Source organism: Canis lupus, chromosome 3 (genome assembly GCF_011100685.1).
Source record: "Canis lupus familiaris isolate Mischka breed German Shepherd chromosome 3, alternate assembly UU_Cfam_GSD_1.0, whole genome shotgun sequence".
NCBI lineage: Eukaryota > Metazoa > Chordata > Mammalia > Carnivora > Canidae > Canis > Canis lupus.
The window spans coordinates 85,040,749-85,057,435 of record NC_049224.1 but is presented as its reverse complement, the minus strand read 5'-3'; the positions used below and the strand labels follow the sequence as shown (position 1 = coordinate 85,057,435).

The 16,687-nt window shown below is 51.2% G+C and overlaps 1 long non-coding RNA gene across 1 annotated transcript; it reads left to right on the top strand.

Moving 5' to 3' along the window:
- Nucleotides 1–5,664: 5,664 nt before the first annotated feature.
- Nucleotides 5,665–15,866, top strand: LOC119871264. The gene is made up of 3 exons (XR_005357353.1): nucleotides 5,665–5,860; nucleotides 7,185–7,480; nucleotides 14,573–15,866. It is a non-coding gene; the product is annotated as an uncharacterized LOC119871264 (long non-coding RNA).
- Nucleotides 15,867–16,687: the final 821 nt, after the last annotated feature.

The window sequence follows — 16,687 nt, the reverse complement described above, 5'->3', positions numbered from 1 at the left end:
GACACTGAGCTAAACCTACACGATTGTTTTGTTTTGTTTTGTTTTGTTTTGTTTTGTTTTGTTTTTGACTGCTCTCCCTGTGGTCCTCGCCAGTCCAAAAACTGGCTTCACCAGCTGTGCCCAGAGAACGGCCCTCCTCATCACCAATATTTGGGTTTGGGATTGGAGCTCACCTCACACCTTCGGCCCATCCTGCAGCTAGCTGGCCCCTCTCAGCCTTCCCAGTTTTGAGAACACTCTTCTTTGCCACTGAATTCCCCAGGGCAGCACACACAACTGTAACTGAAGGCCTGGGCTATTACACTGGAGCACAGTGAAATTTAAAAAAAAAAGTAATTATGTTTTAAATTGTTTTTTCTTAAATTTTAACTTAAAAAAATTTCTTAATTTGCTTTTTTAAGCCCAAGTAACACATCAAAGTTTTAACAGTCCATAAAGACGAAAGAAAGAAAGAAAGAAAGAAAGAAGGAAGGAAGGAAGGAAGGAAGGAAGGAAGGAAGGAAGGAGGGGAGGGAGGAAGGAAGGGAGGGGAGGGAGACGGGAGGAGGAGAAGAAGAAAGAAAAGAAAAAGAAAAGAATAGAAAAGAAAGAAAAAACATCCAGAAAAAAAGAAAAAAAAAGACCCCGCCCCGCCAGCCTCAGAGGAGGAGAGAGGAGAGAATGAGAAGAAAGAAAGAAAAAAAAAACAACAAAACTAAACAATTATTAATACCATTTCCCACCTCCTTTCTGGAAGTCAACCATTCCTCTAGGGCTCTAGGGTTCTCTTCAGGTATTACATCCATATACCGCCATTTCTTTTTTTTTTTTTTTAAGACTTTATTTATTTATTCATGAGAGACACACAGAGAGAGAGAGAGAGGCAGAGACGCAGGCAGAGGGAGAAGCAGGCTCCTTGCAGGGAGCCCGATGTGGGACTCGATCCCAGGTCTCCAGGATCAGGCCCTGGGTTGAAGGTGGCGCTTAACCGCTGAGCCACCTGGGCTGCCCCATATAGCACCATTTCTTGATTCAGTTATTATTAAACTTTATCTCATGGTGTCCTCTTTGGGGTGTATGAGGAGTTCACTCTTTAAAAATCTATCCCTTTGTCCATCCAGCTCCCCTTCCAGCTCCTTCGTCTGCTCTCCATTTTCAAATTCTGCAGTTCGGGGTGACAAAGGCGCATCAGAGCTGTATTTGTTTGCTGTCTTCCTTCTCCTTGTTTGAGAGTCATCTTTGACACAAAAAGGGAGGGGGAAAGTTATTGATTCTACCGTCTTAAAATTCAACAGGCAAGTGACAGATTCTTTTGTCCCTCTGCAATCTTTGCCAGGGACAAATTCCACGTTCACCACATTACTCCCTCACACGGTTTCCTGAGGGCGTGCCGGCCTTTTCTCCCCCTGGGTTCCCTACAACCTCCACCCCTCCACGTCTCTTGCTTCTCCTGCTCTCATGCTGAGCACTTCAGGCCTCTCCATTTCCAGTTTTTCCCCAGGGATCTGTTTCCACTCAAATGGTGTATTAGTTCCCTAGAGCTGCTGTAACACACTTCACAAAAGGGTGTGTGTGTGTGTGTGTGTGTGTGTGTGCTTAAAACAACAAACACTCTCTCCCTGTTCTGGAGACTGGAAGTTCAAAAGCAAGGTGGCAGCTGGGTCATGTTCTCTCTGAAGGTTAGGGAAGGACCCTTTGGGGGGGCAACCCCCCATCCTTCCTGGGCTTCCAGCCACCTCACTCCACTCTCTGCTTCGGTGTCACCTGCCACGTGGACTTCTTCCCTGGGCACGAGTCTGTGTGTTTTCAAATCTTCCTCTCCTTGCGAGGTCGCTGGTCCTATTGGATTTAGGACCTGCCCTAACCCAATATGACTTCATCTTAACTTGATCAGTGGACGGGAGTCTTGAGGAGACGCTATTCGACCCAGGACAAATGGCTTATAACGTGTTTTGCTGAGCAAAGCCCAGTTGTCTCCCTATAAAGAACTCCTGTTTTAGTTCTTAAAATAATATATGTTTTCTCCTCACCACAGGAATTGTTTAATTTCTTAGGCCTGTTAGCTTTGTTTCTCCACTTATTCCGAAGTGACATTAAGCCCAGGACTCCTGCCACGCTTAGCTCAGGGCTCAGCTCGTCGTCAGGTGTTCAGTAAATAGTAGAACATAAGTTTTGCTCTCATGTTTGCCCAGTGCCCTGGTTATTCTGTTCTCTGGTGTGAGAGTGATCTGATGCGCTCACCGTCTCTAAGAACCGATGGTTATTACCCTCCCAGAGCTTCTGCATTGATAGTTCCCAAGGCCAACCTTTTGTGGGTCTTCGGGGATCACCAAATAAAATGAAAACTCAGCCCAACATGTAAAGCTTTTCACAGTCGGGGGTGGGGAGGTGCTTTTCTAGTCTTTTCTCCCAGTGAACTTCTATTCATCCCTCAAGACCAAGTTCAACAGCCACTTCCTCTGTGAAGCCTTTTTTAAGCAGAATTCATTTCTTCCACCTTGATGTTCCCCACCATTGTGAGCACAGTTTCTTTTAACACTGGCCACATTGTGAGGGAATTTGTAGTGTCTGAGTCTACTGCCTACTAGACTGTGAGTCCTGCTGTGTCGACTAGGCACAGTGCCTGGCTTAGAGTAGACTCCAGTATATCTGTCCAAGGAGGCCATAATGGTGGCATTGGTGGCAAACAGGCATAGAGCCTTTTAGGGCCTCTCAACCCATACCTGGGGAGCTCCCACAGAATTTCTTAGTATAGTCATTGGGAATTGGAGCAGGGAATGAGGTGTTGTGTCAGTAAATCCGAATTCTATTATTTAAGAATCAATGCAAGGTGACAATCTTTTACGGTTTTTAAACCTCAGACAATAGAGGGTAGGCCTTTCCCTGTGGGAGGCTGGGGAGGGGATGGAGTCCTAGAAAAGAGGAGTGACTCTTTCTGTCTTCCGTCTCAGGGTCTTAGTTGGGCTCACTCAAATCTTGGGGGCTTACTGCAATGAAGCTCAAGATCTAGGCAACTATAAAAAAAAATAGGGAGTTCAAGGGGTTGACCATTGCCTCATCATCTCCCTCACACTGGGCTGTCACTCCTCCTTCTAATGATGCAGACCCCAGCACCTTGCCTATGGCTCTCAGACCTTTCAGTCGGCTTCTGTTCCTCCCCCTGCCAGTGTATACATTTCTGTGCCTAAGAAACTTTTTTCTGGGGCCATGGAAGACAACTCTTTCTTCCTTCATTCCTTTTTTTTTTTTTTTAATAAAGATCTATTTATTTATTTATTTGAGAGAGAGCGAGCGAGCAGTTGCATGAGTGGGAGGAGAGGCACAAGGAGAGAATCTCGAGCAGACTCGCTGCTGAGCACAGAGCCCAATGGGGGAGCTCCATCTCTGGACCTACAAAATCATGACCTCAGCTGAAACCAAGAGTCGGATGCTTAACTGACTGAGCAACCCAGATGTCTGGAGGCAGCTCTTTCTATAAGCAGTAGGCCAGGGTGTCAGGGAGTCAACTCTATGGGCGCAGCCCTCCACCAGTGATTCCAGGAGTTGCTGCATAGATGCTCCAACCCCTTTCTGTCTTGGCTGGGGCTAACCCTGGTGTGCTCTTCGGATTTCCCCCTGGAGTAAGACCCTGCTGCCTACTTCCCCCTGCAGGCTGGATAATGCACAATTTCTTGGCTACCTTTCCTCACCCATATCCCTTCCCACCCTTCTTCTGCACTTTCCCGGGACCACTGCCCCAATCCAGTGCCAATTTGCGCTCCAATCCTTGTCTCAAGAGTTTGCTTCTGAGAACCCAGACCAAGAAGAAACATGGCAACTTCGGTCCCTTGATGCTCTTTCCTCCTCTTGCCATTTGGGTTCTCCTTGCTTCTAATTCTCAGTAATCTTTTTTTTTTAATATATATATTTTTAATAAATTTATTTTTATTGGTTTTCAATTTGTCAACATACAGAATAACACCCAATGCTCATCCCGTCAAGTGCCTTTTTAAAAAACTCATAGCTCATAGTGTCTTTTGCTTATTTTTATTATTTATTTATTCATCTATTCATTTATTCGTTTATTTATATCTTAACAATTACTTCCACTTTCTTATAATCTGCACCACCTGCGGGTCCTCACGCCTTCCCTGTCCCCGAGCTCCCTCTTCTCAAGTCCTCTCACCTCCTACTCCCTCTGCTAACTACCTCCCTCCTCCCAAGTTCTCAGCTCAGGTCTGCCAGCAGGGGATCTGATTGGGGGGGACTCAGCAGGGGGTCTGATTGGGGGACTCAGCAGGGGGTCTGATTGGGGGAGTCAGCAGGGGGTCTGATTGGGGGGACTCAACAGCGGATCTGATTGGGGGACTCAGCAGGGGGTCTGATTGGGGGACTCAGCAGGGGGTCTGATTGGGGGGACTCAGCAGGGGATCTGATTGGGGGACTCAGCAGGGGGTCTGATTGGGGGACTCAGCAGGGGGTCTGATTTGGGGACTCAGCAGGGGGTCTGATGGGTTGGGGGACTCAGCAGGGAATCTGATTGGCGGACTCCTCCTTTTTGCCTCAGGACTTGGCCAATGCAGGGATTGGCTGCGGTGGGGTCAGCTGATCACGGTCTGTCCAATCAGCTGTGTTGAGGCAGGGGAGCTGGGACCGGAAGTGCCGGCAGGTGTCATGGCGGTCGGGGAAGAGGAAGTTATGGAAGGTTCGAGCCTCTCCCCGTAGTCATATGGGCAATGGATGTTTTCTCCTTTTACTTGGAATGTAACTTCAGCTTCCTAGGTTGTCCAGCCAAGTCACTCCAATGATGAAATTTTTTCTTTTTGAGACTTTATGTATTTATTCATGAGAGACACAGAGAGAGGCAGGGACCCAGGCAGAGGGAGAAGCAGGCTCCATGCAGGGAGCCCGACGTGGGACTCGATCCCGGGACCCCAGGATCGCGCCCTGGGCCAAAGGCAGGCGCTAAACCACTGAGCCCCCCAGGGATCCCCCAATGCGGAAGTTCTAAAGCCACCTGGGCCTCTACCAGTTAAGACCTGGCCATCTAGGACCTGGACCTTCAGCCAAGCTGGGACAGAAACTTCCTGTATATATCGAAGCCCATGTGATTGGCAGGGTTTGTACCCCAAGGCATCTGTGCAGGGGAGAAAAACAATCTTTTTAATTTAAAAGCTTGGAAAAAAAAAACAGCAAAGCACCACAAAAGAGAGAGAGAGAGAGAGAGAGAGAGAGAGAGAGAGAGAGAGAGAAAGAGGAAAAAAAAAATAGAAAGAAAGAAAGAAAGAAGAAAAGGCCCCAGGGAATCCCGCGAGGGAGAGATAATCACTCCCTGCCTTCTCAGACTGTTCCTTCTGTGTGCGTGTGCATTTAGAGGGAAAGATTTCTTCCCCATAATAAGAGGATTGTCCTACATATGCTGCTTTTTATAACCTGCTTTTTCCCCCACCTTATCACTGAACATTTTTCCGTGTCATTAAATATGCTCGTCCGGCCTCATTTTAGTGTCAGCCCGGCCTTCAGACCCGGGCCTCGGGCCCTGCCAGCTGCCTTCCCAACGTCGCCCCTCCCCTCCAGGACCCTCAGCTGTGAAAGGCGCCGCCGCCGCAGGGGATCCGACGAGCTCCCCCTTCGCCCCCCGCAGCAACCCACCGAGGCCCACGCCCCGGCTGCCACGTGGGGCCTGGGCAGCCCCCCCACCCCCACCCAGGCCCTCCGGGAAAGCACCAGGCCGCTCTCGGCAACTTCCTCGTTCCCCACGTGCTCTCTGCAAAGCCAGCTCAGGACGTGGGGAGCTCAAATGTCAGACAGTGGGAGCTGGAAGCCCCCGAGGGAGCCCGAGGAGCCAGGCCCAGGCGAGGGGAAGGGACGTGCCCACACCAGCCAGGGAGTGGGTGGCAAGGTGAGGGCTCCAGTCCCTGTGGCCAAGCCTCCTCTCTTCTTCCCCCTTCCCAGCGCCTGTAGGGAGCTGAGGTGCTCCCCTTCCCCCCTCTGTCCCCCGGGGCCAGGGGTGCGTGGCATTCCCCAGCCCCACGAGCTCGGCAGCTGAAACCCCAGCCCTGGGATCGACCTTGGGGAACCTGGCTCCTGCCCCCTCGCGCCCCAGCCTCCTGGATCCAGTCCTGGTTTCACATCCCTGGGTGTGGTGTGGTTAGAACAGCTGCCTTTCTGCCCCTGCCCCCCCATCCCCGGGGCCCTGGGTCTGAATCAACATTCCACCCACAGCAGGCCTTCCTGTCTCCAGGGCCTGGGCTCCCAGACTGTCGGGAAGCCCCAGGGACCCTCCCCGGGCCTCCAGGCTGCCTGAGTCCCGGCGGGTGGCAGTGGCTGGAGCTGCCCTGGGACTCGGACACCCAGTGCTTGCCTGCTGCCCTGCCACTCGGAGATGCACTCGGGTGGCGACCCCCAGACCCCCACTCCCCCGCCCCCCTCAGGAGGCTCTGGTTACCAGGGAAACCTGGAAGAGGCTTTGCCCCAGCTGATGAGAGGGGTGTGCCCTTGAGGGGTCACCACGAGACGGAGGATTATCCCAGCCGCCCCCGGCGGGCGGCGTGGTGGGCCCTGTGCCTGATGGCAGGAGCCTGGGGGGTGTGAGTTCAAGCAGCACCCGTGGATTTCCAGGCCCCGCCCCCCCTTTTTTAAGATTTTATTTATTTATTCATGAGAGACAGAGATAGGCAGAGGGAGAAGCAGGCTCCATGCAGGCAGCCCGACGTGGGACCCCATCCTGGGTCTCCAGGATCAGGCCCTGGGCCGAAGGCGGCGCTAAACCGCTGAGCCGCCCAGGCTGCCCCCTCGTCCCCCCTTTAGGGATCTTGAGCCCCAGCCTCGGGAGCCTCCTCGGGGCCCTGGCCGAAGGCCGAGCGGGGACCGATGTCTCTCGGGACAGCCACGGCTGTGGCCTCCCACCCCCGCCCTGCTCTAGAGACGCCCGCTGCTGTTACCCCGTGGCCTAGGTGCTGCCGTCTCTCTTGGGGGGAAGCACTTGGTGGGATAGGAGCTTTCTGCGAGTTTAGACCCCTTAGCTTTTTTTTTTCTTTTTTCTTTTTCTTTCTTTTTTTTTTTGCTTAAAGCACATGCTGCCTTCTTTCATCTTCAATCCCCTTGATTCCCCTGCATGTTTTCTTACATGGCGAGCACGATCAAAAAATAAACTAAAATAAAATTCCTGGTGGCCACTTTATTCGCTAAGCACTAACCCAGTTTTCTGATCTTCTATCAATCAGACAAGAGAAGTGAGGCGACGACTGGCCCCGGGGAAAGGACAGATGGGCATCCTCTCCGGTGGAAAGCTCGGGCGGGGATCCTTCCCGATTTCCCCGATCGGATGCCAAGCTCCAGGCCCACCCGTCCTCCACCCAGGCGTCCGTCCCTGCGGCAGGAGCCCCTTGCTGAGTCTCACACCCAGGCTCCGGGCCCAGAAACTGGAACGCTTCCTCTGCAATCCTTGTAAGTGTATCCAGGCCGCCGTGATTCCACTCGGCCAAAGACCATATCCGTTTCCACCACAGCGAGCCGAAAGGTAGACTGCACCTGCCCCACGGTGGGGAAAGGAGAGGGGCGCCTCTCGAGGAAGGGGATGCCTCCCGCCGGGCCTGGGGCACCTGATCTGGGGCAGGGGCAAGCCGGTTTCCTTTTTTTTTTTTTTTTTTTTTTTTTAAGATTTTATTTATTCACGAGAGACACAGAGAGAGGCAGAGACACAGGCAGAGGGAGAAGCAGGCTCCCTGAGGGGAGCCCAATGTGGAACTCGATCCCAGGACCCCAGGATCCCAGGATCACAACCTGAGCCAAAGGCAGATACTCAAGCACTGAGCCACCCAGATACCCCAGTGGCAAGCTGTTTTTTTTTTTTAAATTGGAGTTCGATTTGCCAACATATAGCACAACACCCAGTGCTCATCCCATCAAGTGTCCCCCTTGGTGCCCGTCACCCAGTCACCCCAACCCCCCGCCCATCTCCCCTTCCACTACCCCTTGTTCGCTTCCCAAAGTTAGGTGTCTCTCATGATCTGTCACCCTCACTGATATTTCCCACTCATTTTCTCTCCTTTCCCCTTTATTCCCTTGCACTATTTTTTATATTCCCCAAGTGAATGAGACCATATAATGTTTGTCCTTCTCCGACTGACTCACTTCACTCAGCATAATCCTCTCCAGTTCCATCCACGTCGAAGCAAATGGTGGGTATTTGTCGTTTCTGATGCCTGAGGAATATTCCACGGTATACACAGACCACAGCTTCTCTATCCATCATCTGTGGATGGACACCGAGGCTCCTCCCACGGTGTGGCTATTGTGGACATGGCTGCTGTGAACATCGGGGTGCAGGTGCCCTTTCACTTCACTGCATCTGTATCTTTGGGGTAAATCCCCAGCAGTGCAATTGCTGGGTCGTAGGGCAGCTCTATTTCTAACTCTTTGAGGAGCCTCCACACAGTTTCCCAGAGTGGCTGCACCAGCTTGTGTTCCCACCAACAGTGCAAGAGGCTCCCCTTTCTCCACATCCTCGCCAACATGTGTTGTTTCCTGTCTTGTTCATTTTCTCCATTCTCACCAGTGTGAGGCGGGATCTCATTGTGGTTTTGATTGGTATTTCCCTGGCGGCAGGTGATGGGGAACATTTTCTCATGTGCTTGTTGGTCATGTCTAGGTCTTCCTCTGTGAGATTTGTGTTCTTGTCTTTGGGGCAAGCTGTTCTGACCTTGGCTGCCAAGCAAAAGCAGGGAAAGTCAGAGAGGGTGGAGAGCAAGGGATGGGGGATGTGGGGGCGGTGAATGAGGAGACAGAAGAGGGGGTACACTGGACAGCTAAGCCCCACATTCACCAGTCCTGCTGCCCGAGTGGGAAGTGGCCAGGGGAGGAGCAGGCACTGCTGAGGACAGCGCTGCCCAGCTCTACCTACGCAGGAGGGCAAGAGGCCATGGGGCCAATTTTCCGGACAGGACCAGCAGGGTCATTTGCAAGCGCCAGTGCAAAACCAAAGTGCAGATTTGTGCAAAACCGGTTAAGAACCTCAAGGTGGAGGCTGCAGAGCATTCACGCAAGGGCAGGGCCCCGGCAGGTGTGTAGGTTGCCTGCCCTGGAGCCCACCTGGATTCCCGGGCTGGGACGGGTGCTGCGGAGCTGGGGGGTCACAGGCTGAGCGCGTGAGAAGCAGGGGATGGTGATCAGAAACACATCGGGGGAGGGACACCATAGGATTAAGCCCAGGGATGGACCTTACATCAGTAACAGCTAATTATTGAGCACCTCCTGTATACCAGGCTTTCTTCTAAGTCTATGTCATCCCGGTCAACCTCAGGACAACTGTAGGGGGCGAGTACTAGCATCATCATCATTACCACGTCCCAGACGAGAATGCCCGGGCGCTGAGAGGTCAGGTAAGGTCCCGCAACCTTTGTGACCCTTCCTCAACAGACAGGCGGAGTAATTTGCCCCAAGGCATAAAGCTCCTACACTGGAGATGGGTTTGAGCACAGGCCCAGGGCCTGGGCCCGGAGCCACTTGACAGAGCGCATCTCAGCAAAGGAAAGCTTCCTCACAAGGAGCCGTCTTACTGTAGCCAGGAATGTTCTAACTGAGCTATTCAGAGATGCATGGGCTGGAGAATTTGGAAATAGGCGGGAGGGCCCTTCATAGAGGGGAACCCAGCATTGCTGCAGAGCCGGGTTCACTACCAACCCGAACAGCAAGAGTCGTGGCTCTCTCGCTGGTTGGGATGGGACTCGGCTAAGTGCAGTCCAAGTGTCATGAGATCCTAGGAGGCCAGTAGCTGGTGCCCGTTACACAGAGAAGGAGAGAAGAACAAGATCGTGGAGCTTGGAGCTGGCACTCCTCAGTCAAGGAGACAGAACTTGAACCCAGGTCCATCTGCTTCCAACAGCCATTCCAGACGGGCTGACTCTGGGGGTCCCTCTCACCCCAAGATGCTATAATTCCAAATCTCCACAGGGATATGATACTGTATCTGCCCATGCGACTTCACTTGAGCTTGTGTTAATATTTTTACAGAGAGTTTGGAGATTGCTGGGGGGCCCGGGAATCTGTTCCCTGTCTTGAATCAGTCTTCTGGAATGTTGGCCCAGACTCTGGCCAGGCCATTCTGACTCTTTCTCCCTTGAATTTGACAATCTGGGTTTTATGTAAGTGCTGGTGAAGGCCCATGCTTCTGATTTCATCTGTATTTAAACAGACAGCCTTATGAGTCCTGGCATGACGTCCAGAAAAGCCTGTGGGCTCTCACCTTCTCTGAGCCGGGAGGTCTGTGGTGGCCCCGGCACTCAGACTGAACCCCAAGATTCCACCCTTGAAGTTGTGGGCGAAAGCCACAGGTTCACAGCGCTCTGGGTTAGGAATAAAGTCAGAGCCTTCTCCAGATTTCTCTCTCCGCTTCCAAACCAGACCCTTAGGCTTCGGTCATCTGGCTCCAACACCACACAGACCAGCAGATCCCTCAGGATCTGACCCCAAACACACACGCCAAGATATAGCTCCCCTGTTCCCATCCAGCTTCGCGGTTCTTCCAGGAATTTGCCATCTGCATTAGCTTCCTGGAGCTGCCGTCGCACGGGACAACCAAGCGGGTGGCTTTTTAAAACAAGAGAAATGTAGTCTCTCTCAGTGCTGGAGGCCAGAAGCCCAAAGTCGAGGTGTCCACAGGGCCATGCTGTCTCTCAAGGCTCGGGAAGGGAATCTGCTCACGCCTTCCTCCTAGCTGCTGTCAGAGATCCGTAGTATTCCTTGGCTTGTAGACACATCTCTTCCATCTCTGCCTTGTGGTCACATGGGGTGGGTTCACTCTGTTCACCGCTCTCTCTGTGTCTCTTATCCTCTTACATGGACACCGGTCATACCGGGGGAGGATCTACCCTAATCGCACGTGACCTCATCTTACCTTGATTACAAACGAGACCCTGTTATCAAGGTCACAATTACAAGTACTGGAAGTTAGCGCTTCAACATATCTTTTCGGGGGACACCACTCAACCCACAGTACCACCCAAACCTCCATCAGCATCCTGCTAGGGACACTTGATAGACTGTTTCCGGTGTGTTGACTCCATTCGTCATGTGAGCCTCACCTTGATCGTATGAAGTAGGTCCTACTTCCCCCACTGCAGATGAGAAAACAGACGGTCAGAGAGGTTACACAGGTCGCCCAAAGTCACATGCAGCTGCCAAGCGCGGGCCTGAGCCCCACATCCCAGGACAGTCAGCAGCACTGTTCTCAGCATGCGGTGAGCAGGAAAAAAGAAGTCTGAGCCCACCTGTTGGGACCAGGGCACTCCGAAACAACTGGGCAGTTCTGCAAAGGGACTCGCAGGTTCTGTGCCAGACAGCCTGGCTTCAGACTTCTTCCTTCATGTTAGATCATTTCTCTGAAACCCAGTTTCTTCACCCGTAAGCGAAGGGCATGGAGGCCACCTTCCTTCTCTCAAAGAATGGCTGGGAGGGTCAATACCCGGCCTTGAGCTGGCCCCTCGGAAGCTCCGTGAACAAGGGCTATAAACTCCCCTCCACCCGGCCTGCACTTCCTTTAGCTCCTGGCCCCAATGCCACCTCATCAGAGGCTTCCCTGGTCATGGTATCTAAACCGGCGCCGTGCACACTGCTGTGCCCTTGATCTCATTACACAGATTTCTGACTACTTGACACATTCATTGCTTTGTGGTCTATCTTACCTACTTCCAAACGTGCACTTTGAGGGAGCAAGGGCTTCGTCTATTCTGTTCCCCCCATTGCAGCCCCAGTGCCTACAACGGTGCCCGATGCACAGCAGGCACTCATTAGTATTCATCAACTGAATAAACAGAGTAGCCTGATGTCAAGTGGCGGTTCCTCCTCACGGTCGGAGTGGGAAGGGTTTTTCCACCGGAACTAAGCTCTGCGAAAGCAAGAGATCATGGCCATCTGATTCATTGCTCCATTGCCAGCGCCTGGCACAAAACAAGGTGCTCAATAAACATCTGTTAAATGGATGGCTGGGGAAAAGGCTGCTGGGGAGGTGGAGACCCCACGGTGCCCTGCTCTGGGAAACAAACAGCCAGGGAAGGCCTTGGCTGTGCCTGACCCGGACCTTCGAGGATTCCGGAAGGTGGGAAAAGGAAAGGGTGGCTTTCTAAGCTCAGAGAGACAGACCTGGGCTGTGCGGGCAGGTGGGGTGACAATGAGCAAGGCTTGTTTGCGACCTGAGGAGGGCTGCCTCCTTTGAACAAGGTTGGCATCAGAGGCAAAGAGGCAGGTTGGTTGCCTCTGATTATGAGTTGCTTAAATGCGGGGTGAAGTGGAACGCAGGGTTCCTTCCCAGCCGTATGCATCAGGGACTCCACTAATACCCCCCTAAGAAACAAATGATTTAAAGTGTGGAATGATAAGAGCTATTGAGTTTAGCTTGTCTCTCCCTCCCCCCAGTATCACTCGTGATCTCAGACTCCACGAAGGCCAGGGCACGTCTCGAAATAACTTCTCAGGCAATTAAACCACATCCAATTTTATAAGTCTGAATATGTCAGAGGATCCTGTTACCTCCATCTTCGGGCCCGGAGGCCAACATTTTCTCATCAAATCTAACGGGCTTGTAAGAGGAGCTGACATCTGGGTGATAGAGCAGACGTGCCGTCTCTCTGCTCTCTCTCTGCTCTCGTCTCTGATTTCTGGTTGCCGAGCAGCTGAGATCTGACTCTCTGGGGGTCCTGGGGTTTCAGGGGCAGGGGGAAGGAAGGTCCCTCTCCTCCAGCACCACCAGGATGCCAGGGATTCCTTGAATGCAGGTCAACACCTTCCATTTCATTGCAGGAGGATAAGCCTAAAATTCAAAGCACCCCGGGAGAAGCAATAGATTGGTTGGAATTAATACCAGAGTGCAAATGGCTAGCGCAGACCTTTGGTCCCTGGAGGGCCGATTTGAAAAAGCCAGGAGAGGAGAGGTGGTGTGGGGGAAATGAGTGGACTTCATACCAGCCCAGTTCTTCCTCTTACTACCCGTGGGACTTTGAACAAGTTAATTAACCTCTCATCTGTAAAAGTGCAGGAGCTCTGCTTCAGCCGGACTCAGCTGGCTACAGCTCCCTCTGTTTGCCAATCCCCACCCCCCAGCCCCGTGCCATTTCTCAGGGACCTTTCAGTCCAGAAAGGTCCTCTCCCTTTTTTCCACCTGACTCCTTCTCCTCTTTCTGCTTCCCTGGACGTCTGCCTGGGGTTGGAGGGCCAGCTGTGTGTTCACATGGTAAACTCAGCAGTCTCGACACCCCCCTCCCCGCCTCATACACAGCAGACAGGGAGAACCTGGGGAAGCCGGGGCTGTTTCTTCTTCTCCTCCAGGTCACGATTAGGGACTGAGCGATTGTTTCTTCAATAAGCGAGAATGACCTTTGTTAACAAAATGTTTCCAAAACATGGAAATAAAGCCAGAAAATGACTGCATGCCCTTTCAATGTCGTGCTGGAGCATCCGGGCTCACCAAGGATGATTTAAGTCTCTGGGAAAACTTGCCCATATTTGACTTTGCTGTTTGCTATTGAATAGAGCCAGGGCGCTAAGTGTTGTGTGTTAACTTGCAGAGTTTTGCCCCGTAGAGATGATCGTGGAAAATGATTTCTTCCTGGTAGAAAAGACAACCTATGACTTCGTGGCCATGCAGAGTATTAACCATTTGTACCTAACTCGATGATCCTATTCTACATTCTTTTTCTTTCTTTTTTCTTGCCTACAAATACCTCAGTCTGTGAATCAGCTTCATCATCATACTGGTTCCCTCAGTACTTAAATGGGTTCAATAAGACTTTGACTTATGTTCATTCTATATTTTATAAGAGCCCTTTTCTTTAAGAGCCATGTTTTTAAGTACTTGAAAATCATATTTTGACATCTTGCAGGAATTTTGAGAGGTCTAAATAATAGCAGCCCCCAACTGTTCTGTTTTGTTAGAGCTAAACATTGTGGGGCACCTGGGTGACTCAGTGGTTGAGCATCTGCCTTTGGCTCAGGGCATGATCCTGGGGTCCTGGGATTAAGTCCTACATCAGGCTCCTGGCAGTGAGCCTGCTTCTCCCTCTGCCTGTGTCTCAGCCTCTCTCTCTGTGGCTCTCATGAAAAAATAAATAAAATATTTTAAAAAAAAAAGAGCTAAGCATTGTGCCAATGCTTTATATCTTTCATCTCATTTAAGCCTCACCATCTTATAAAGCAGATCTTTATTTTATCAGTGAAGAATCTAACGCTCAGACGATTCATAAGCTTGGCAAAGCCAGGGACACACACGGTGTGCCAAGACCTCTACCTGCCCTTTGTTTAATCCTCACGATGACCCTGTGACCCAGGCATCATAATACCCACTTTGTCTATGAGAACACTAAGGTTTAGTTACCTGCCCAAGCCATCACCGTGTGTAAATGGCTAAGACAAGATTAGAAATCCGACACTTATATACCACTCTGAATTTTTTCTTCAGTGACCCAGATACTTAGCTTATGGGAAAGTCCACGATGCCTAGCACATTACACAAAATGTTAGTTTCGCTTCTGTCAGGGAAGTTTGGTGGTGAGGAGGTGGGATTGACAGGGTAAATTGCCTCGTGAAATTGTAACCATTTCCCCCTTCTTCTGTAATGTAGATTCCACCATTTTTAGCTGGGCCCTAAATCAAGATGATGTTTCCCAGCCTGCCTGGCAGGTGCACGTGGCCATGTGATTAAGTGAGAAGAAAGTGAAATTGTCCTATGGCTCTTTTTAGGAACCTTCCTTAAAAGATGGTGAATGAGCACCTTTTTCTGTATGCCTTCCTCCATCTACCTGCCAGTAACATGAGCGTGATGTCTAGAGCGCCAGCTGTGGTCTTGTGCCACGGGGATGATCCTGGCCCTGGATCCTATTCTACATTCTTTTTCTTTCTTTTTTCTTGCCTACAAATACCTCAGTCTGTGAATCAGCTTCATCATCATACTTAAATGGGTTCAATAAGACTTTGACTTATGTTCATTCTATATTTTATAAGAGCCCTTTTTAAGAGAAGTTTAAGGGATAAACTGAAAAGAAGCATGAGTCCCTGGGGGCTGGGCCAAGTACCACACAAACCCTGGGCTTCCGGCCTCCCAGCTTTCACATGAGAGAGAAAGGACCAGTTGTATGATGCAAGCCGCTACTTTTTTGGATCTCTGTTGCTTTCAGCCAAATGCAGTCCTAACTGATATGGCACAAAGGAGGAAGATGGAGTCTCCGGGGCAAGGTTGGCCTTCTTCACAGAAGGGCCTGGGGATGGCCTTGATTCGAAGAACCAACCAGAAAGGCCCTGGAGAACCCGGCAGTTGGAACTGTTGGGGAGACAGATGTTGAATGGGTTCTATCAGCCATGACTCGCCCTGACTTGCATCATTACACCTTCTTTCGGGTCTGCCCTGCCCACTGAGTTTACGGCATTAATAGGAGCTGCCTGCCAAGACATCATGGTTCCACACATGGGGGATCCCCAATCTCCCCTCTTTTCGGTACAAAGAAATGGTGTGTCACCAAAACCGTAATGAGAAAATCTGTCAAGCAGAGTTCACTTCTCAGGGAGCACGTGGAGCAAATACCTTCCATCCTGCCCTGCTGGGCTTTGTCCCTCGGCCGTGCAAGAATGGAACACGTCGATCTCTTCAACACAGACTGACAAGGCGAGGTGCAGAGCCCCTGAACTGGCTGGAAATTTAAAATCAGCTTCACCCTCTCCTGAGCCTCTGGAGAAGGGGAAGGATAGGCATCCCCTGCAGATGTAGTGCACACTTCAGAGGTCCGGGTGATGACATCAGTTGGTGGTGTGTGTGTGTGTGTGTGTGTGTGTGCATGCTACACACGTGTACTTTGAGACTGCTTTTTTTTTAAAAAAAAAAACATTTTATTTATTTATTTATTCATGAGAGACAGAGAGAGGCAGAGACACAGGCAGAGGGAGAAGCAGGCTCCCTGCGGGGAGCCCGATACGGGACTTGATCCCAGGACCCCAGGATCACACCCTGAGCCGAAGGCAGATGCTGGACCACTGAGCCACCCCAGCGCCCCATGACTCTGAACGAAGACACCAACAGAGGTGTTGTTCCCCGCCAGGACTGTATCAGCCTCTGCTGCCAGGTGCCCTCTCCTGGGGTCTGGCTGCCTTGAGTTAGTGTCCTGCTATGTGATCTTGGATACAATGTTGTATGCCTCAGTTTCCCAGCAGCAAAATAGAATTTATGACAGTCCCCATCTCCACAGGCTATTATAAAGACTGGATGATATATTCCAGGTAACGCTTTGAGATGCCCAGCATGTCGTAAGTACTCAACAAATGGTGCTCGTTGTTATTGTCATGGAGTAATAATAATGTACGTTAATGCTTCCAACTCCCCCCATGTGCTAGACATTGTGCTGAATCTGCCACACATATAAATTCTTTGTCCTTACACCTCTGAGGCTACTACTGTTACCTCGCGTTTTATTGGTAAGCAGACTGACACACATTTGAGGCCCAAACCCAGGCTTCTGCTCCATTCCCATGAAAAAGGAGAAAAGGAGGGGATCCTGACTCCTTACTGACTGCTGGCCTCATCTTAGCCCAGCGTTCTCGGTGCCTTCCCACCTCAGGCTTTTGAGGCTGCCGTGTTGCCCTGCCTTGTCTCCCCAGATCCATGTCGGCTCTCTGGGCACCTTGTCAGCCCTTGTCAACCCCCCATTTCTCTGTCACACAGTCTGCTGCTTCCATATATTCTCTGGTT